We start from the raw sequence: 16,284 nt of genomic DNA on the forward strand, positions 1-16,284 counted from the left end.
GGAGGTCAGCGCTAACGGGGAGGTTACCCCCCAATCCTACCAGCAGAGGGAACCAACTGAGACGCCCCACAGCAGGTGCTAGTGAGGGATGCCGAAGTTTTTCAAGCACTCGGCACCCACAATGTGGGACTTCCTGAAGTTCTCCGCTCCCAGAGCGTCCCTGGGCATCTGGCCCCGGCTGTGGGTGTTGGAAATCTGGCCCAGGGGGACGTCAGATGCGCTCAGGCAAGAGAAGCATGCAGTGTTAGGATCACGTTTGCTATCATTCTCGGCCCCATGGCAAAACTCCCATGGACTACAATGCAGCCAGGATATCACCCCAGGTGAATTCAGTCACTGCCAGTCTTGCCTGTGTCACCTGATGTCGCCACTTCCCATAGGCTGTCTCGGCACAGATTATTATTCTGGGGTGTATTACGGTAGCACCTTGTCACCGCGCCCAAGATCAGGGCCCCACTGGGCCAGGCGCTGCACAGACACAGAGGTAGTCCCTGCCCTGAAGAGGTCGTGGTCCAAGACAAGACAGCAACTTGTGTCTGGGGACAGCTCATTGCAACAAAAACAGGTCTGTTCTCAGGGCTGCAGGCTGGGAACCTGCCGTGGTATTTAACTGCATCACAACAGAGGGGAGGGGAGGGTCGAGTCGGGGGGCGAAGACTCCCATTCACTAAGCAGGAAGTAAGGGAGGGGCGGAGCATGGCTCCAACCCATAATACTCTGAGTAACCCGCTTCCTCAGACCACTTTGCCTCTTCTAGCCAAGCATCCTGATGGGCTAAGCTTTCCCACCCCCCTGACCGGGTGGTACAATATCACTGTTGTCGTGCTATAGATAGGGAACCCAGGGGCCCAGAGAGTGGAAAGGACCTGCCGAGGTCACCCAGGGAGCTGGGAATAGATCCCAGGAATCCTGCTCACCTATTACCTATCTCCTCTGCATTTCTGAGGAGCTTTAGGGGATCTAGCCTCAGAGGTCAACTTCAGGAGGAATTCTCTGGCTTGGGCGGGGCCGGATTTCCAATTAAGCACAGTATTCTAGGGGCGCCTTACCTCTCTAAAAGTGTGTGCAACACAAAGATCAGCTGTAGGCGGGGGGGTGTGTGTGTGTGCTGAAGGCGCTGTGGATAGGGGTGCGTAAGGTGAAAATCCGGCCCTGGGCCTGTGCTCTGCACATCAGACTACTGTATTTATCCCCAAAATCAGATCGGGGCCCTATCGCTCTAGTTCTGCATGGATGCAAAGCGAGAGACAGTCCTTACCCTGTAGGGGTTCACAATCTAGAGCGTGGGAAAGGAAACAGAGGCACAAAGAGGGAAGTGACTTCCCCAAAGTCATCTAGCAGGCTGGCGGCAAAGAGAGGAACAGAACCCAAGTCTCCTGGCTCCTATTCCAGTGCTTTAGTCACTAGACTGCACTTCCTTTCTATCTGAGGTTCACCCAGGGCTGTTTTTAAAAGGGCCTGGCAGAGGGACGGCTACTAGCCAGTCCCTTCTGGCTTCTCCTGTCCCCGGAGCGGATTTACCGTGAAACAAACTGTGCGGTGGCACAGGGCCCATAACGACAGGACAAATATCTGACAACCTCGAGTCCCGGCCAGTGACACCGCAGGGCTCAGGCAGGCAGGCTGCCTGCATGCCGTGGCCGCTGGCCCCATACCACTCCCGGAAGCAGCCGGCTGCTGGCACGTCTCTGCGCGCCCCTGGCGGGGGCGGGGAGACAGCTCCGCGTCCTGCCCCTGCCCCGGGCAGCGCACGGAGACCTGCTGCCCCACTCCCCCCAAGGGGCGTGCAGAGACGTGCCAGCCGCAGGGCTAAGGCGGCTCCATGCCCCCTCTGCCTCCCTCCTGCCAGCCTGTCCCTGCAGCCCCAAGGTGGGTGTGTCTCCATGTGCTGCCCCCGCCCCGAGCACCAACTCCACAGCTCCCATTGGCCGGGACCTGTGGCCAATGGGGGCTGCGGGGGTGGCACCTGCGGGTTGTGGTGTGTGGAGCCCCCCCCCGCCTAGGAACCACTGCCGGAGGGGTGTGTGTGTCAGTCGCTTTGGGAGCCGCACCGCCCGAGGTAAGCGCTGCCCCCCCCGATCCCCTCCTGCACCCCACCCCCCTGCCCCAGCCTTTGAAAAATCTGACCTGAAGCGCTTTGGAAAAATCTGGTCCATACTGTGCAAAAGTCACGAGCAACCAAAGTATCAAGGGCATTTCCTGTCTCCCACACCTATGTGCATGCTACACAGACATCAAGCCAGACAGAGCACCTGCTCAGTACATCCCGGCAGGGATATGGGACAGGATGATCCGACAGGTGTTTCCCAGCTCTGGCTCCTGTGGTTTAGATGCATCATTGCAGGTGAGAGCTGTGCAATAACTTCCACCACACGGCTCTGCACTCATATATTGTGTGTCTTTGACTCCTTGCCCCTGCATGTACCCTCTCTTGCATCCCCGCTTTTAACATTGCAAATCTCTCAGCAGCTTCCAGAGCAGCCGTTTAAAAAGTCACCTGCCAGAAAAAAATATTGCCCTTTTCCAAATGTGGAAATTCTCCTCACAATGACCCTGGCTGCGGATGGGTCAGATTCTAGCATACGTGAGGCATTGTACTGACACAGGTGTGTTCTAGCACAGGGAAAGGTCCAGTTTCCCAATGGAAGCGCCAACAGGCCCAGCGATATTTGGCTTATGGTGCTCAAGAAACTTAGGTGGAAAGATGAGGAAAAAATAGTGCCAAGAGCCACTTTAAAAAAAATAAGTCTCTAACCACCTTTCTGCAAAATCCATGGCAAATCCATGGCGGCAGATTGAAAATTTTATCAGAGTGTACTCAGGATTGTAATGATCTGTTTACGTGCAGTATATTATTCAGTCACTAGATGGCTCCATGTGCTGTGTAGAGTGTAGTCCCTGGTAAACAAATGTAACAGAGCTGGAACACAAGCTGGGTAGAAACCTGAATTTTTATGTATTTAGTGTGTGCGTGCACCTGTATTTTGTAGGTCTTTTCTTTAATAAGCGCTTCCTGTTAAGGAGATCTGGGATTCTACATATCACAACACAGGTAAAGCACATATCACAGGCCCCAGGAGATGAAACCTGTATGCTCTCCCATCCCATCGTGTATCTTCCGCCTACCCCGTCTCTCTCCGTCACCTGGCTGCGCTTCATTAGAAATTCACAGCCCTGATAGCCAACAAAAGTTTCTTAAAGATTGGCTGATTTTCCCCACTTCCACTCCTGCCCACGTGTTTCCATGGTTACTCCTGATGTATTGAGCTATTGATCAGACAAGCCAACATATTCTGTCCACTCAGGGTTCTGCTGTGCTGGCATATTCTTCTCTCTGACCATAGGCCTAAATCAATATCAGACTCTGTTTATTCGGGATGACTATTCTTCCCCCACTGGCCCCCTCCCCTCTGCTACTTTTCTCCTGCATTGGCTACACCAAAGGTAAAGTTCAAGTGACTATTTGGATCCCAGCTGCCTGTCTTATTGCTCGTATGGGAAATCTGCATTGTCTGGAAGCCATTGTGCAATGGGGGAAGGTGATAAAGACCAGGATGTGTTACGACATAATTGTGTTGAACCTCAGTACCAATAGCATGGGAGTGGTTCCATAGCGGAGGCGAGGAATAAAGCTTCCACCTGTTAGAACTACACAAACATTGCGCATGCAGAGATCACTTTGCCCACCGCAGGGATGCGGCCACCTCTGGTGTGGAACTTCACAGTGCACAGCAACGTGAAACAGGGAGCATTTGCCCAGCCCTGAAATGCAGCCACCCCTGGGATGAAATGCAACCGCTGCTTTACAGGGCACAACAATGCCACACGGGAAAGTTCACCCAGCACTGAAATGCAGCCACCCCTGGGATGGAACGCAACCGCTGCTTCACAGCCACACAGTAAGAACCATGTAAGCAGAATACCACAGGCAATTGATACAGCAGGGGGAATTAGGGGGATGCAGAATGTAATGAATCCCATACCCCCTAACTGGGCTCAAATCCCCTTTCCTACAAGAGGCAGGACAGGGGTTATAATCAGCACAAACCATTCAGTCTCCTCTGACCAAGGATGCTTCCGGCAGCACAGCGCCCCCTTGCACCATGCAGGGTGATAGGTCCAGGTGCCCACTCAGAGCAAAGAGCACCCGCTACCGAAATAACCAACATAGATCCCTGCAGCACATGGGCCCAGCCGCTGGCCTGGCCCTGATGAAGCTGTTTTGGACGTGGGAAATCTGAAGGTCGAATCTCAGGGTGCTCTCCTTTGTATATAGTGGCCCTTGCTCCCCCCGTCATCAGACTGCCCCCTCTTCCTCCCCCATGCACCCCGCTTGCCCTCCAAAATAACTCACTCACCATATTGCTAGGAGTCCAGTTCCTTGCTGCCTGCTGGCCTGGCTGATGATGGGACAATGACAGGCAGATGACCAAGCCAGAGAACAGTACAGCTCGGCGGGATATAAACAGGATATCCCCAAGCAGAAGCAGCCTTTTCATCTCGGCTCACGGAAGCCCACACCTAGCACAGCTCCCCCCACCCCCCCGCCAAATTAAAGTAGCTCCTGGATGGTTCATGTGTGACCCAGAGAAACAAGTTGACATTGATTTCCCCCCCATCCCCATCCCTCTTCTTCCTATGGATCAATGCAGCCCCAATCAATACTCGTAGTGGGAGGTTCACCCATCTGGCGTGTGCGTGCACACACATACACAGACACAAACTAGCCCATGCAGCTCTGGAGTGCCGGGGTAGGAGCGAGTGAGCTGACGTCGGTTACGTCGCACGTGCTGGGGGAATGCGACGCCCAGGCAGTGCCCCTGGATGCAGTGCAGCCACTAACTTAACAGCTGGGGCTAATACCTTGCTCTTCTACATCATCTGCTTTTCATCAGTAGCTTTACGAACCGGGTCAGTAGCATTATCCGCATTTCACAGATGGGGAAACTGAGGCACAAGAAAGGGAAGTGACTTGCCCAAGATCACCCAGCAGACCAGTGGCAGAGCCAGGAATAGAAGTCAGGCTTGCCCAGTCCAAGCCAATGCTTTATCCCCTGAGCCGCACTGCCTCTCAGACAGCCAGCTCTGGCAGCTGGACAGCCGAAAAGCCCTTGCACCTTGAAGACTTTAAAACTGGGTGCCAATGACTTCCTTGCATGGTCGCTACACAAAAGCAGGATCTCACATGAGTGGCATGAGCTACATTGCTCAGCTTGCTGCAGCCAGGCACTTCTCCTCTCCCCTCCTCCTCCACCCAGGGAGCTGAGCGGGGCCCTATCCTGGTCTCCCTCCTCTCCCCGGGGGCCTGATCCTGCCCCATCAGAAGTCCCAGAACACCCCCTTCCCTTTGTAACGAATTACAGCTGCTCCACACTTTTCAGGGTCAGGGCTGGTCTATCAAGGTACTTCTGGGGCCCCCTGTCCCATACATGGTCCCTCCATTACACTCCCTTCTGGGGTCACTTGGCACTGCAGTCACTCCCCCTCAGCATTCCCCACACAGCTCAGGGTCGATGTGGCTGCTTAGCCCTGCGGCCCAGCCACTCAATAAACGTAACCATTTCCAGGGTAATGAGCGTCCGGACAAACAGCCGGTTCTTCTCTCCCTCCGGGGATACTCTTCACTCCCCTGGGCTACCTTTAAGTCTTTCCCTGCTCTGTTACAGAGTGTTGACCCCCCCCGGCTGCTTTCCCTGGAGCCCCTCTCACTGTGACCTGCAGCCCCTAGCTCAGGCCCTCGCAGACACCCAGGTGGTTCCCCTGCAGCTGGCTGAGCCCTCTTATAAGGCCCAGGTGTTCCTCAGGCTGCCACCTGACCCCATTACTCCCACCCCCGCAGGCTGGGAGGCTGCTAATTATGGCACAGGCCAGGCGAATTGAACAGGGTCGGGCTGCCCAATGACACTCCCATGACTACGATATCTCAGTGCTAGAGACTTCGGCTCCTAATTCCCACCAAAATCAAGGGGAGCTAGGCTCCTAAACCCCTTTGAGGATCTGGGCCTGAGCAGCTTGCAGCCTGGAAAGTCTCTTGCCCCGCTCCTCAAAGGCGCCTTTTTAGAACTGACCTCGTCCCAGAGAGAAGGGAGTCAGAAAAAGCCACGGCTCATTTGAAATGAGATCAGGTTGATTTTATTTAAAAAGCCAGTTCGAGCCGGTTCCACAACCCAAACTCTCTCCCGGTCAGCTCCCGATGGCCACGGAGATGCTTTTCCAGTTTTATTCATCCGCCCCCAGCCGCGGGCTCCATTTCCAAGCAGTTAATTGAAATTATCCGTATGGATACGAGCGACTACGTGTATTACGGTATCGCCTGGGAGCGCCGGCCAGTCACTGCCCTGGGGCACCTCAGGGTGCTCTGCAGCGTACAAACGCAGAACAAAGAGAGGTTTCAGAGTAGCAGCCGGGTTAGTCTGCATTCGCAAAAATGAAAGGAGTACTTGTGGCACCTTAGAGACTAACCAATTTATTTGAGCATAAGCTTTCGTGAGCTACAGCTCACTTCATCAGAGGCATTCAGTGGAAAATACAGTGGGGAGATTTATATACACAGAGAACATGAAACAATGGGTGTTACCATACACACTGTAACGAGAGTGATCAGGTAAGGTGAGCTATTCCCAAAGAGACAGTCTCTGCCCACATACAGCCTTCTTTTGCCATCAGTTCTGAGGATGTGGGGCTTGATTTGCAGAGGGCAGCTGGAAATCAGAGCCCAAGTTGAGCTCCCCCCTACAAAAAGCAAGTTCACCCCAAATCACTTGGGAAACATTTGGGCCCAAAATCTTCATGTAAATGACCCCCCCGCTGACATCCCGAAAGCCGTAAATCGGACTGATCATCAAAGGGTTATTTTAATTTGTTCCAGATCTCTCTCTCTCTCCCCCTCTCGCTACCCCCGAAATCCATCCAGCAAGTTGTAGCAGCTTAGAAGTTAGGAGCCATCTAGCAACCGCTCTTAATTCCTGTCTTCCCAGTTGCCATGGCTGCAAAGCAATTCCTGTTGTATTGACGTCCTCATTGATCCGTGCTTTGGTGCAGCGCCTGCCTGGACATGAAGCACGGCCATTGTTCTTCAGGACTTGACAGACACCAATCAATACCAGGCTGGATTTTCTACCGTCCCCTGCATGGGTAATGCGAGATGCTTTGCTTTGGGGCTTCTTACATTTTCTGTTCCTTACATAATTTCTCCTCTCTAGTTTTCTCCACCCCTTCCTGTTTTCTTTCTTTTCCTCTCCATCTGCCTACATTGGGGACGGGTGAGCCGGAGGATAGCTGGCATGGGTGGGTGGAAATCTATGAATTCTACCCTCTCCGCCCAGGAGATCTGAAAATAAAGGTTCCCTAAAGCGAAGAAGGGGGATGTTTAACCCCATGGCTGCTGGTTCCTGATGCACAATCCGGTGCAGCCTTTTGGCTGCCCCAGTGTCTGGTCCACGTGCATGGAGCAGCATTGGAAGGCAGATTTTGCCCCAATTCCCTCAGTATTGAAATTAGGGTGACCAGATGTCCCAATTTTATAGGGACAGTCCCGAATTTTGGGTCTTTTTCTTATATAGGCTCCTATTATCCCCCACCCCCATCCCGATTTGTCACGCTTGCTGTCTGGTCACCCTAATTGAAATGGTTAGAAAGTTATGCCAACCATGACCTAGTTGAGGGACACGGATCAATGAAGCATTGTCCAAAGAAGCTGATTTTATTTTACAAGTTAAAAGAAAAATAAAACAAAAAGGACCAGATGTTTATGTAGCAGGTTTCGTGCTACAAGAGTCTGGCTAGGGGAAATGGCCATGGCGGGAGGCCCTGGGCTAAGAGCCAGGAGACCAGGGGTGAGTTCCTTGTTCCGATGCAGAGCTCTTGGGTGAGCTGGGCTGAGTCACTTCATCTCTCTGGTTTTCAGTTTCCCATCTGTAAAATGATAAACTCTGTGTTATCTAATCCGCTTGTGAGCTCTCTGGGGCAGAGACCCTCTCTGTGCAGCACCTGGTCTTGTCTGGTCCCAATCTCAGTTACTCTGTGTCTGTGCAGAGCCTGGCATGATGGAGCCCTGAACTTGGCTGGAGCCAACGGGGCTGCTGTACTGCAAAAGAATGAAGTCCTATATGGAGACAGATCCTCAGCAGCTGGAAGGCAGCGTAAGTGATTTACTCCAGCTGAGACTCTAGTGCTCAGTGCGTAACGCCCCCTTGCGAGCATTTGTTTGGACTTGTGCAGTTACGGATTTTGTTTTAAAACCAAGCCAAAGCAGCCCGGATCCAAACCATCACGGCAGGGAAAACAGGGGTGTTTTTTCTTTCGTTTATGGATTTTTGCAGCCTCAACCCCCATCAACCCTCCCCCCAGCACCCTTACGCTCTCACTGCCCTAAGCCAAGCACATGATTTACAGGGTCATTTCTGAAGGGGAACGGCTGAGCCTTTGGGGCCGGACTGCGCTGCCTTGTTACTCCAGATTTACACCGGTGGAAGTCCATCGGGCCTAGTTTGCCTCCCACTCAAACCAGTTTCACAACCATTGGGGCCTGATTCTCATTTACGCCAAGGCCCCTTTACGCTACCACTGGTGTCAAGCAGCCTTAGTGTAAATGAGAATCAGGCCCAACGATTTGCACAGAGTCGCTGTGGATTTACACTGAGCCCTGCTAGGCCCTAAACCTTTTTGACTTACACACTGCATCATTTCGGGCCCAGTGCCGCAGCCCTGATTCACAGCTGATGGACTGGACCATTATTTCCTAACCAGGGCAACACTTTACACATGGATGGGCCCTTCCCCTGCAGTTTAGATTGGGTGCCTGGGTGTGCTAAAGAGAGGCAGGCTGGAGGATGGGCATTTTCCCCTCCCCTCTTAAAAAAAATCAACAGTTGTACACTCTTTAAGCTCTGTTTGGGGGGTTTTAAGGAACATTTCAGACTGTCCTTGCTAGCCGGGCAAGGGAGAGACACACACAGGGTTTTAGCAGCTCCCGGCTGCATGGATTCTGTGTAAGTTCCTTACCTGGCCCCCATCACTGGAGTAGCTGAGAATGGATTTATCTTCACAGCCCCATGGAGGCAGGGCAGGGCTATTATCCCCATTGTACAGATGGGAAACAGACATAGAGCAGCTAAGGCCAGGTCTACACTAGGGGCATTTCGCTGGTGGGGCTACGCCACTGTAGTGCTCCTAGTGTGGACGCAGCTTAGCACAGCAAAGCTGTATGTTAACTTATATATATATAAAACTTATAACTTATAGGTTAAGTATAGCTTAGTCCAGCCCCTACCCCAAGCAAAACAAGCAACACCAGTAACGGCATGCGGCGTATCTGGGTCTACACTAGGGCTGCTGTTGGCACAGGTGCGCTGGTGAGGGATCGCACCCTGATCCACCAGCTGACCTGGCAGCAATCCTTCCTCAAGGTTGAACTCCCATTGATTTCAGAGAGTTGTAGAGCCTGATCCGTGACCAAAGGCAGAATTTACCCAGTTAAAGCTCCCCGCTCTGCTGCAGCCCCCCCCATGGCAACCTAGGGCCGGTCACTTCCCCTCTCTGGGCCTCAGTTTCCCACCTGTAAATGGAGAGAACAAGCCGTCCTGCGTCTGTCCGATCTGTTTAGACTGAAAGCTGTTTGGGGCAGGGATTGTGTCAGTACAGGGCCCAGCACAATGGGACCCTGATCTCAGCTGGGGGGGCCCCTCTGGCCGCTACCATAATACACCTAATCAGGCGACAAACAAGCCAGTGAGGAAGGCTGACTATTAGCCTCAGGAGAGGGGTCCGCATGGACAGACCTTCCCCTCTCGAGCGCGGAGCCCTGCTGCCAGACCCCTCGCTGGGTGTGCAGTTCTCATTTCCCTGGCTAGACGGGGTGAGCATGGGACGGTTTGAGGAAATCAAAGTGCCCTCCCAGACTCCAGCCTCTTGGGAACTGCGGCAGGGAGCTTATGCTAACTGCCCACCACTGGCTCCTCATGTGCTCCCTTTGTCTAGGGGTGTGTCTGCACTTAGATCTGGGTGCGCCTGATACATAGGACAAGCCGGGATTCTGGCAGGCAGCACTCAGCCCCGGGCTGGGCACTGCCAGCTGCCTCCATCAAGGCATCTCGCATACGAAGGGCAGCTGAGATTACACAGGGGATTTTGCCATTGTGCTCCAGGGTAGAAGCTGAACAAACACCAGCTGGAGGATGAGTCCTTCCCCCTTTCACGGTATGGGGGTCAAACAGGGCTGTTTCTTAGCAGCTCAGCAAGCCAGGGCTGGTCCCTGGAGGAGATTTGCCTTTTGCACCTGAATTTCAGCTTCCATTCGTATATATAAATATATATATTTCCAGCCCTCCTGATTCCAAAGGAAACCTTCTCAATGTGCCTGGTGCAGCCGTGTCTGCCGGAGTCTGCAGAGAGCCTGAAGCAAAAGCTTCGAGGCCGGTGAACGGCCCCATTGGGGTGTGTAAGCTCTGCAGTGCAATGGTGACAATTGCTATGTTTATAGTAACTATTTCACTGCCAATCAAAGCATGCACTTAAGAGGAGGAAAGATCTTATTAAGAAGCTCTCCACAACCTACTAGGGCCCCAGGACAAGGGAGCGCATGGTTTGGGGGCGGAGTATCACTGTTCTCCCCCAGTTTGAGCTCTGGAGAGCGGGGAAGGGTTATACCTCCCTCGAGCCTGGTTTCAATAGTTGCTTCGCCTGGCCCTGTTGCAGCACCGCCTCCCCGCACCCGGTGTGTGTAATGCTACAGATCACTGCTATAGCCCCTTCCAGATGAGGCACTCCGAGGGCTTTACGAACTTTCAGCCCTCTCCCCAGCCCAGCATCTCCGTGATATGTCTGTATAATCATCCCCCCCACCACTTTACAGGTGCAGAAACTGAAGCACAGAGAGGTGGAGTGACTTCCTCTGGGTCACACAGAGAATGGGACCTAGAAGTCCTGACTCCCAGTCTACTGCTCTAATTGCTAGATCACATTCCCTTCCCAGAGCTGGGGATAGCACCTGAGTCTTGACAGCCAGCTCCCCTGCTCCAACCACGAACCCTCCCAGAGCTGGGAAAAGAACCCAGGAGTTCTGATTCTCAGCCCTCCCCCACCCCACAATCTAACCATTAGACCACATTCCTCTCCTATAGCAGGGATGCGAAACCCGAGTCCCCTGACTCACCAGCCCATCTGTTCTAATTACCCTTCCATACTTAAAATTAAACTCGGGCATGCTGACTCCCAGGCCCGGTCAATAACCATTTGGCTGAACTCCTGCCAGAGACTAACGCACCTGAGGAAGGGCCCAGTCCTGGAAAGAGACACTCATCTGTATTTCAGCGGGGTACTGCCTGTCTCTGGAGGAGGAAACAGCTGGTTCTTGCCCTGCTGGGCAGGTAAGGTGTGAGCAGACAGTGAGTCCTCATCAAGCCTGACCCCTCTGACCTCCCAGAGCCCAGGCCTCCGAAAAGGGAGGGAGCCCAGGCCCAGCGGAGGGTGGCTCACGCCCACATGGGGCTCAGCTACCATAACAAGGGACGTTGTCATTTGTCTGGTCTGATCTTGGAAGATGTACTCAGCTTTCCCTGCCAGCTTCTGATACTGGTGGCTGCACTGGCTTGCCGGGCTGACGGGAGCTGTCAGCACTCATGCTGCTAATCAAAGCAGAAGGGCCCAGGCTGGAGCAGCATGAGCTAAAATCATCACCCACTAGCCTTTTAACTTGGGACTAAGTTGCAATTAGCGCTTCCTCCTGCAATCAGGGGCGAGTGGTGTGCGCGGCTGGAAATGGGATGGGGAGGGAATTTGTTCATGGCTTGTATTCATCCACTTTGCCGTGGGCTGTGATTCCAGCTCTGCCACTGATTGTCTGGCCTTGGGCAAGTCACTTTCACCTCTCTGTGAAATGGGGATGATACTTATCCACCTGGGGGGAGGGGGGGGAAGCAGCTTATTATGTGTGCCTAGAGGCCCCACCTGAGATCAGGACCCTACTGTGGCTACCTTAATATGACTAATAATGCTCATGGCAAAATGGGGCCCTGATCTCAGCTGGGGACTTTAGGTGCCACCATAATACTATTAACAATGCACACGCACCTAGAGCCCCCCAGATGAGATCAGAGCCCCATTATGGTATGTAAGTAATTAGTAGTACGACAGTAGCATTTCACGGCCCCACTGAGCTACATGCGAGAAGGTGCTTATGAAAGACAGGCAGTGTGGTCTACTGGGTTGGGCACTGGATTAGGATCCAGAAGACCTGGCTTCTATTCCCTTCTCTGCTACTGTCCTGCTAGGAGACCTTGGGCAAGTCACTTCCCCTCTCCGTGCCTCAGTTTCCCCTCCAGTCTTTTGTCTATTCAGACTATGAGCTCTTTGGGGCAGGGACTGTCTCTCACTTGTGTCAGTGCAGAACCAGGCATGAAGGGCCCTGATCTCAGTTTGGGTCCCCTAGGTGCTACCCTAGGATGCATCACAGTCAACTGATGGATAATTCAGACTACTGGAGAATCTGAGACTCTTGATAGCTGAGGGTGGACAGGGAAAATCAAGGTGAAATAAGCTGAACACAGTCTTCGCTGCTGCACTAGCCCCAACCAAGATTGGAGCTAGTTGCTGCACAGACAGATCGGGCATGCGTACACAGCCCGCGAGCCTCCCACCTGGGCCGACAGACTCGGGCTTGTGGCTCTCCGGCTAGCTGTGTACACAGCACTTTGAAGTCACAGCTCCGGCTGGAGCTCAAGCTGTGAAGCCCTCCATCCCCTCATGCTGCAGAGCCCCATCTGCACAGCTAATTATAGCATGAGCCCCAGGCCATCAGCCTAAGCTGGGAGGCTCTCTGGCACCATGGGCTGGGTCGGCAGACCCATAGCACCAGGCAGTGCCTGGCCTGAAGAGCTCACAGGCTAAACAGACAAGGGGTGGGAGTGGGAATGGAGCCCCAGCCAAGGGACGTGACTTGACCAAGGCCACCCAGCAGGTCAGGGGCAAAGCCAGGAATAGAACCCAGGTCTCCTAATGTCTAATCCAGGGCCGTATCCAACAGGCCACACTGCCTCGCCACACGGGGAGCAGGAGAAACCAGGGGCTTCTGCAATGCATTATGGGGGGATGCTCCCTACCTGAGATTCCACTGATGAGTCACTGCTTGCTTCCCCCAGCTAAGGAATCCAGAACGGAAAGAGAGAGACAGAAACCAGCTGATAGCCTGAGGGAGCCCCTCACCCTAAGAGCCAGGAGCACCCACACACCGCTACAGGGGGTGGGAACCCAACAGCATTTCCAGCCCTGGAAATAACCCTACTAATGCTGATAACCAGACATTAACCAGCTCAATGCAGGAAACCGGGCGTATTCTCCACCCTCTGTTTTGTTCTGAAGGTTTTAGGCTACAGGTATCATCTTCAGGCAAAGCCTTTCCTTTCCTGCCAGCAGAGCTCCAGGTCATGCGTAGCGACAGGGCCTGTGGCTTTCCTCTGATTCTCAGCCGTGGCAGATGGCTCAAAACAAGACCAAAAAATGCACCTTTAGTTAAATTCCTCCCCCCAAGAAGAGATCAAGCAACAAAGAGCACACTCCCCATCCATCTTCCCCTGTGTGATTCAGCCTCTGGGCTAGATCCTGCTCATTTACACTGGTATAAATGTGGAATAACTGCAGTGGGGTCAACTGCAGATTTGCACAGACAGATTTGCCCCCTGCACTAAGGTGAGTAGAGGTGAAATCTGAGTCTCGTGGCCCCTGAATTTGCCCTCCTCACCCGAGTGTCCCAGGGTGTAAAAGGACATTAAGAGCCATTGGAAGCTGTGAGGGGCAGATCCACAGCTGGTGTAAATCAGTGCAGTTACAACAAAGTCAAGGAAACGCTGCGGATTTACAATAGCCACCAGCTGAGGATCTGCCTCTTCATACCAAACCCCAGCCTCCTCTTCCTCATCATCGGGATGCCAGCTGATTGGAGTAGCCAGAGCAGGGCAGGGAGTACACTGAAGCACTGGTAATTGACTGGCTGCTGTCATTTGTCAAGGCCTAAACCCAGCTCCTCTCAGCCTGGCTTCTATCCACACTGCGGGGTAAACCCCACTGGGTCCTCTGGAGCGGCTCCCAGCTGCCAGCCATGTAAGTGCAAGAAGCAGCAGGCCCTAGGGCAGGAAAATTCAGACTCAGAAGGTTAGTTTATGGTTCAAGAGGGAGGTGGAGAAAGCCAGTTTCTGGCCCAGGCACCTGTGACAGGGGATCATGCTCCAGTTTCTGATTCTTCTCGCTAACACCAGGGAAACTCAGTGGATTTCAGTTCAATGGGTCATCTCCCCCACCGGCATGAACTGGCCATAGCGCTATTGAGTCAATGGGCCAGATCCCCAAGCTGGTGTAAATCAGCACAGCACCACTGGAGTCCAGTCACTTCTTTACACCACTGTCGCTGAGATCAGACTCTGCCCTGGCTGAGTCTGGGGAAAATGAAAATGATTTTTAAAATCAGAATAATAATAATAAAATCCCATGATTGTATCCACTGCTCCTCTCAGTAACAAACAGGTATTTTATTCAAGTCGTGCATTAGAAATCTGGAACGCCAGCTTACTAGCAGGGTTCTGTGCATAATGTTACAGATTTTTAATGGCTGTCTTGAGCAGGCCTAAGTGTTAACAGGGACATTACACGAATTCACATGGCTCAGGGCACTTGCAGTCCTTGAAAGCGAGAGGTTGCCAGTGTAGTTGCAGTTTTCAACTCACCTCCGTCCCCACTAACTTGTCACCAGCATGTATTACATAGGGGGGAGGATGACGATAGAAGGATCTGGGCTGAGACCTGACCAATTAATTGCACAATAAGCCACTGAGGGGGAGGGATAGCTCAGTGGTTTGAGCATTGGCCTGCTAAACCCAGGGTTGTGAGTTCAATCCTTGAGGAGGCCATTTAGGGATCTGGGGCAAAAACTGGGGATTGGTCTTGCTTTGAGCAGGGGGTTGGACTAGATGACCTCCTGAGGTCCCTTCCAACCCTGATAGTCTATGATTCTATGACTGAACATAGCTGCAGCCGCAACTATCTGAGTATAGGTTTGCTGTGCTGTCATCTGAGCCTGATCCTAGGATCAGGACGCCTGGGTTCTATCGTGCCATGGGGTCGGTGTGGGATCCTGGTCGATGCATTTCACCTCTATCTAAGGTACTTATCTGACCCTCCTCACCGTAGCCTCTGAGCACCTCAGTGTCTTTGATGTATTTCTTCTCACAACAGGCAGGGCAAGGCTATTATCCCCATTGTACGGATGAGGAAACTGAGGCATGGGGCAACAGCGTGATTTGCGCACGATCACACAGGGAGTCCGTGACAGAGCAAGGAAGTGAAGCGTGGTCTCCCCAGCCCCAGCTGAGCACCCTAACCGCTGCTTCTTCTTGGGTCCTTGTCACAAACTAGATGTTTTTCCAGAACCGTGCACAAGCAACGGCTCTTTCCATCGCTGCGGCAAGCGACTCCTTCGTACAGGTCTCGCCCTGGAGTCAGCAAATGAGCAGGCGGTCTGGCCTTCCCTGCACTCGCATGCGTTTGTGGCATTAGACCTTAACCCCTGGGCCCTCTTTGCCATGCAGGTCACTTTCTCCATCCATAGCCCCAGGAGTGCAGTGTTGACTCACAAGTGCTTTGAGATCTATGGGTGAACAAGCCCTCGGCCAATATTAAAATGTGGATGCCTGGAGCCAGACCTCTACATAAACCGGCCACCGCTCCCACTGACAAAACGGGCACCTCTGATCACCCTCAGCAGGTGCCTCATTTTATGCAAATGTTTTCCCAGACCTCCAGTAATTAGACCAAAACACTCATTAAACTTTGTCTCTGCCCAGTTCTCCCCCAACCTAATTTCTGGCGTGGTTTTGAAAGGCCATCAGCGCCCCCCAGTGGCAGGCTGAGAGGTAGCAGCATGCCAGCCCTGTATCTGCAGGCCGTTAGTTCTGCTCAGGCATCGAACGTGTGGGAATAAATCGTAATTTAAAAAAACCCAGGCGCAAAGTCTCAGCTGCCATACGTCCATGAAGCAGGGCTGTTGGCCATGGGGCTGAACCCGTTTACATCCACTGAGGAGCTGCTCTGGGGTTTTTGGTGGTAATGAGGAGCTGTTACTCAATATTGAGTCAATATCAAGTGCCAAAAATTAGGCTCCCAAAGCCATATTTAAGCTCCTAAATTCAGGCGACGCATTTGTAGACACCCAAGATGGAAAACTTGGGCCTAAACTCCCGAAAGAGGCAGCACAATTCACTGAGCTGGGTCTCGAGAGACAGGAGAGCTAGTCCCACT

The 16,284-nt window shown here is 52.9% G+C and overlaps 1 protein-coding gene across 2 annotated transcripts in view; it reads right to left on the reverse strand.

Annotated features, from left to right (window-relative positions):
- The window catches only part of GOLPH3L (golgi phosphoprotein 3 like), a 63,877-nt gene that overhangs the window by 17,894 nt on the left and 29,699 nt on the right, over positions 1–16,284 (reverse strand). The window contains exon 6 of one of the 2 annotated variants that reach the window (XM_073322594.1): positions 6,470–7,914. The exons of the other annotated variant lie outside the window; for it this stretch is intronic. The gene's annotated coding sequence lies outside the window, so the exon portion shown is untranslated. Of the gene's footprint in view, positions 1–6,469; positions 7,915–16,284 lie in introns of those variants that run through there. 2 annotated transcript variants of the gene reach the window in all.

The sequence above is a fragment of the Lepidochelys kempii genome, chromosome 24 (assembly GCF_965140265.1).
Source record: "Lepidochelys kempii isolate rLepKem1 chromosome 24, rLepKem1.hap2, whole genome shotgun sequence".
Lineage (NCBI taxonomy): Eukaryota > Metazoa > Chordata > Testudines > Cheloniidae > Lepidochelys > Lepidochelys kempii.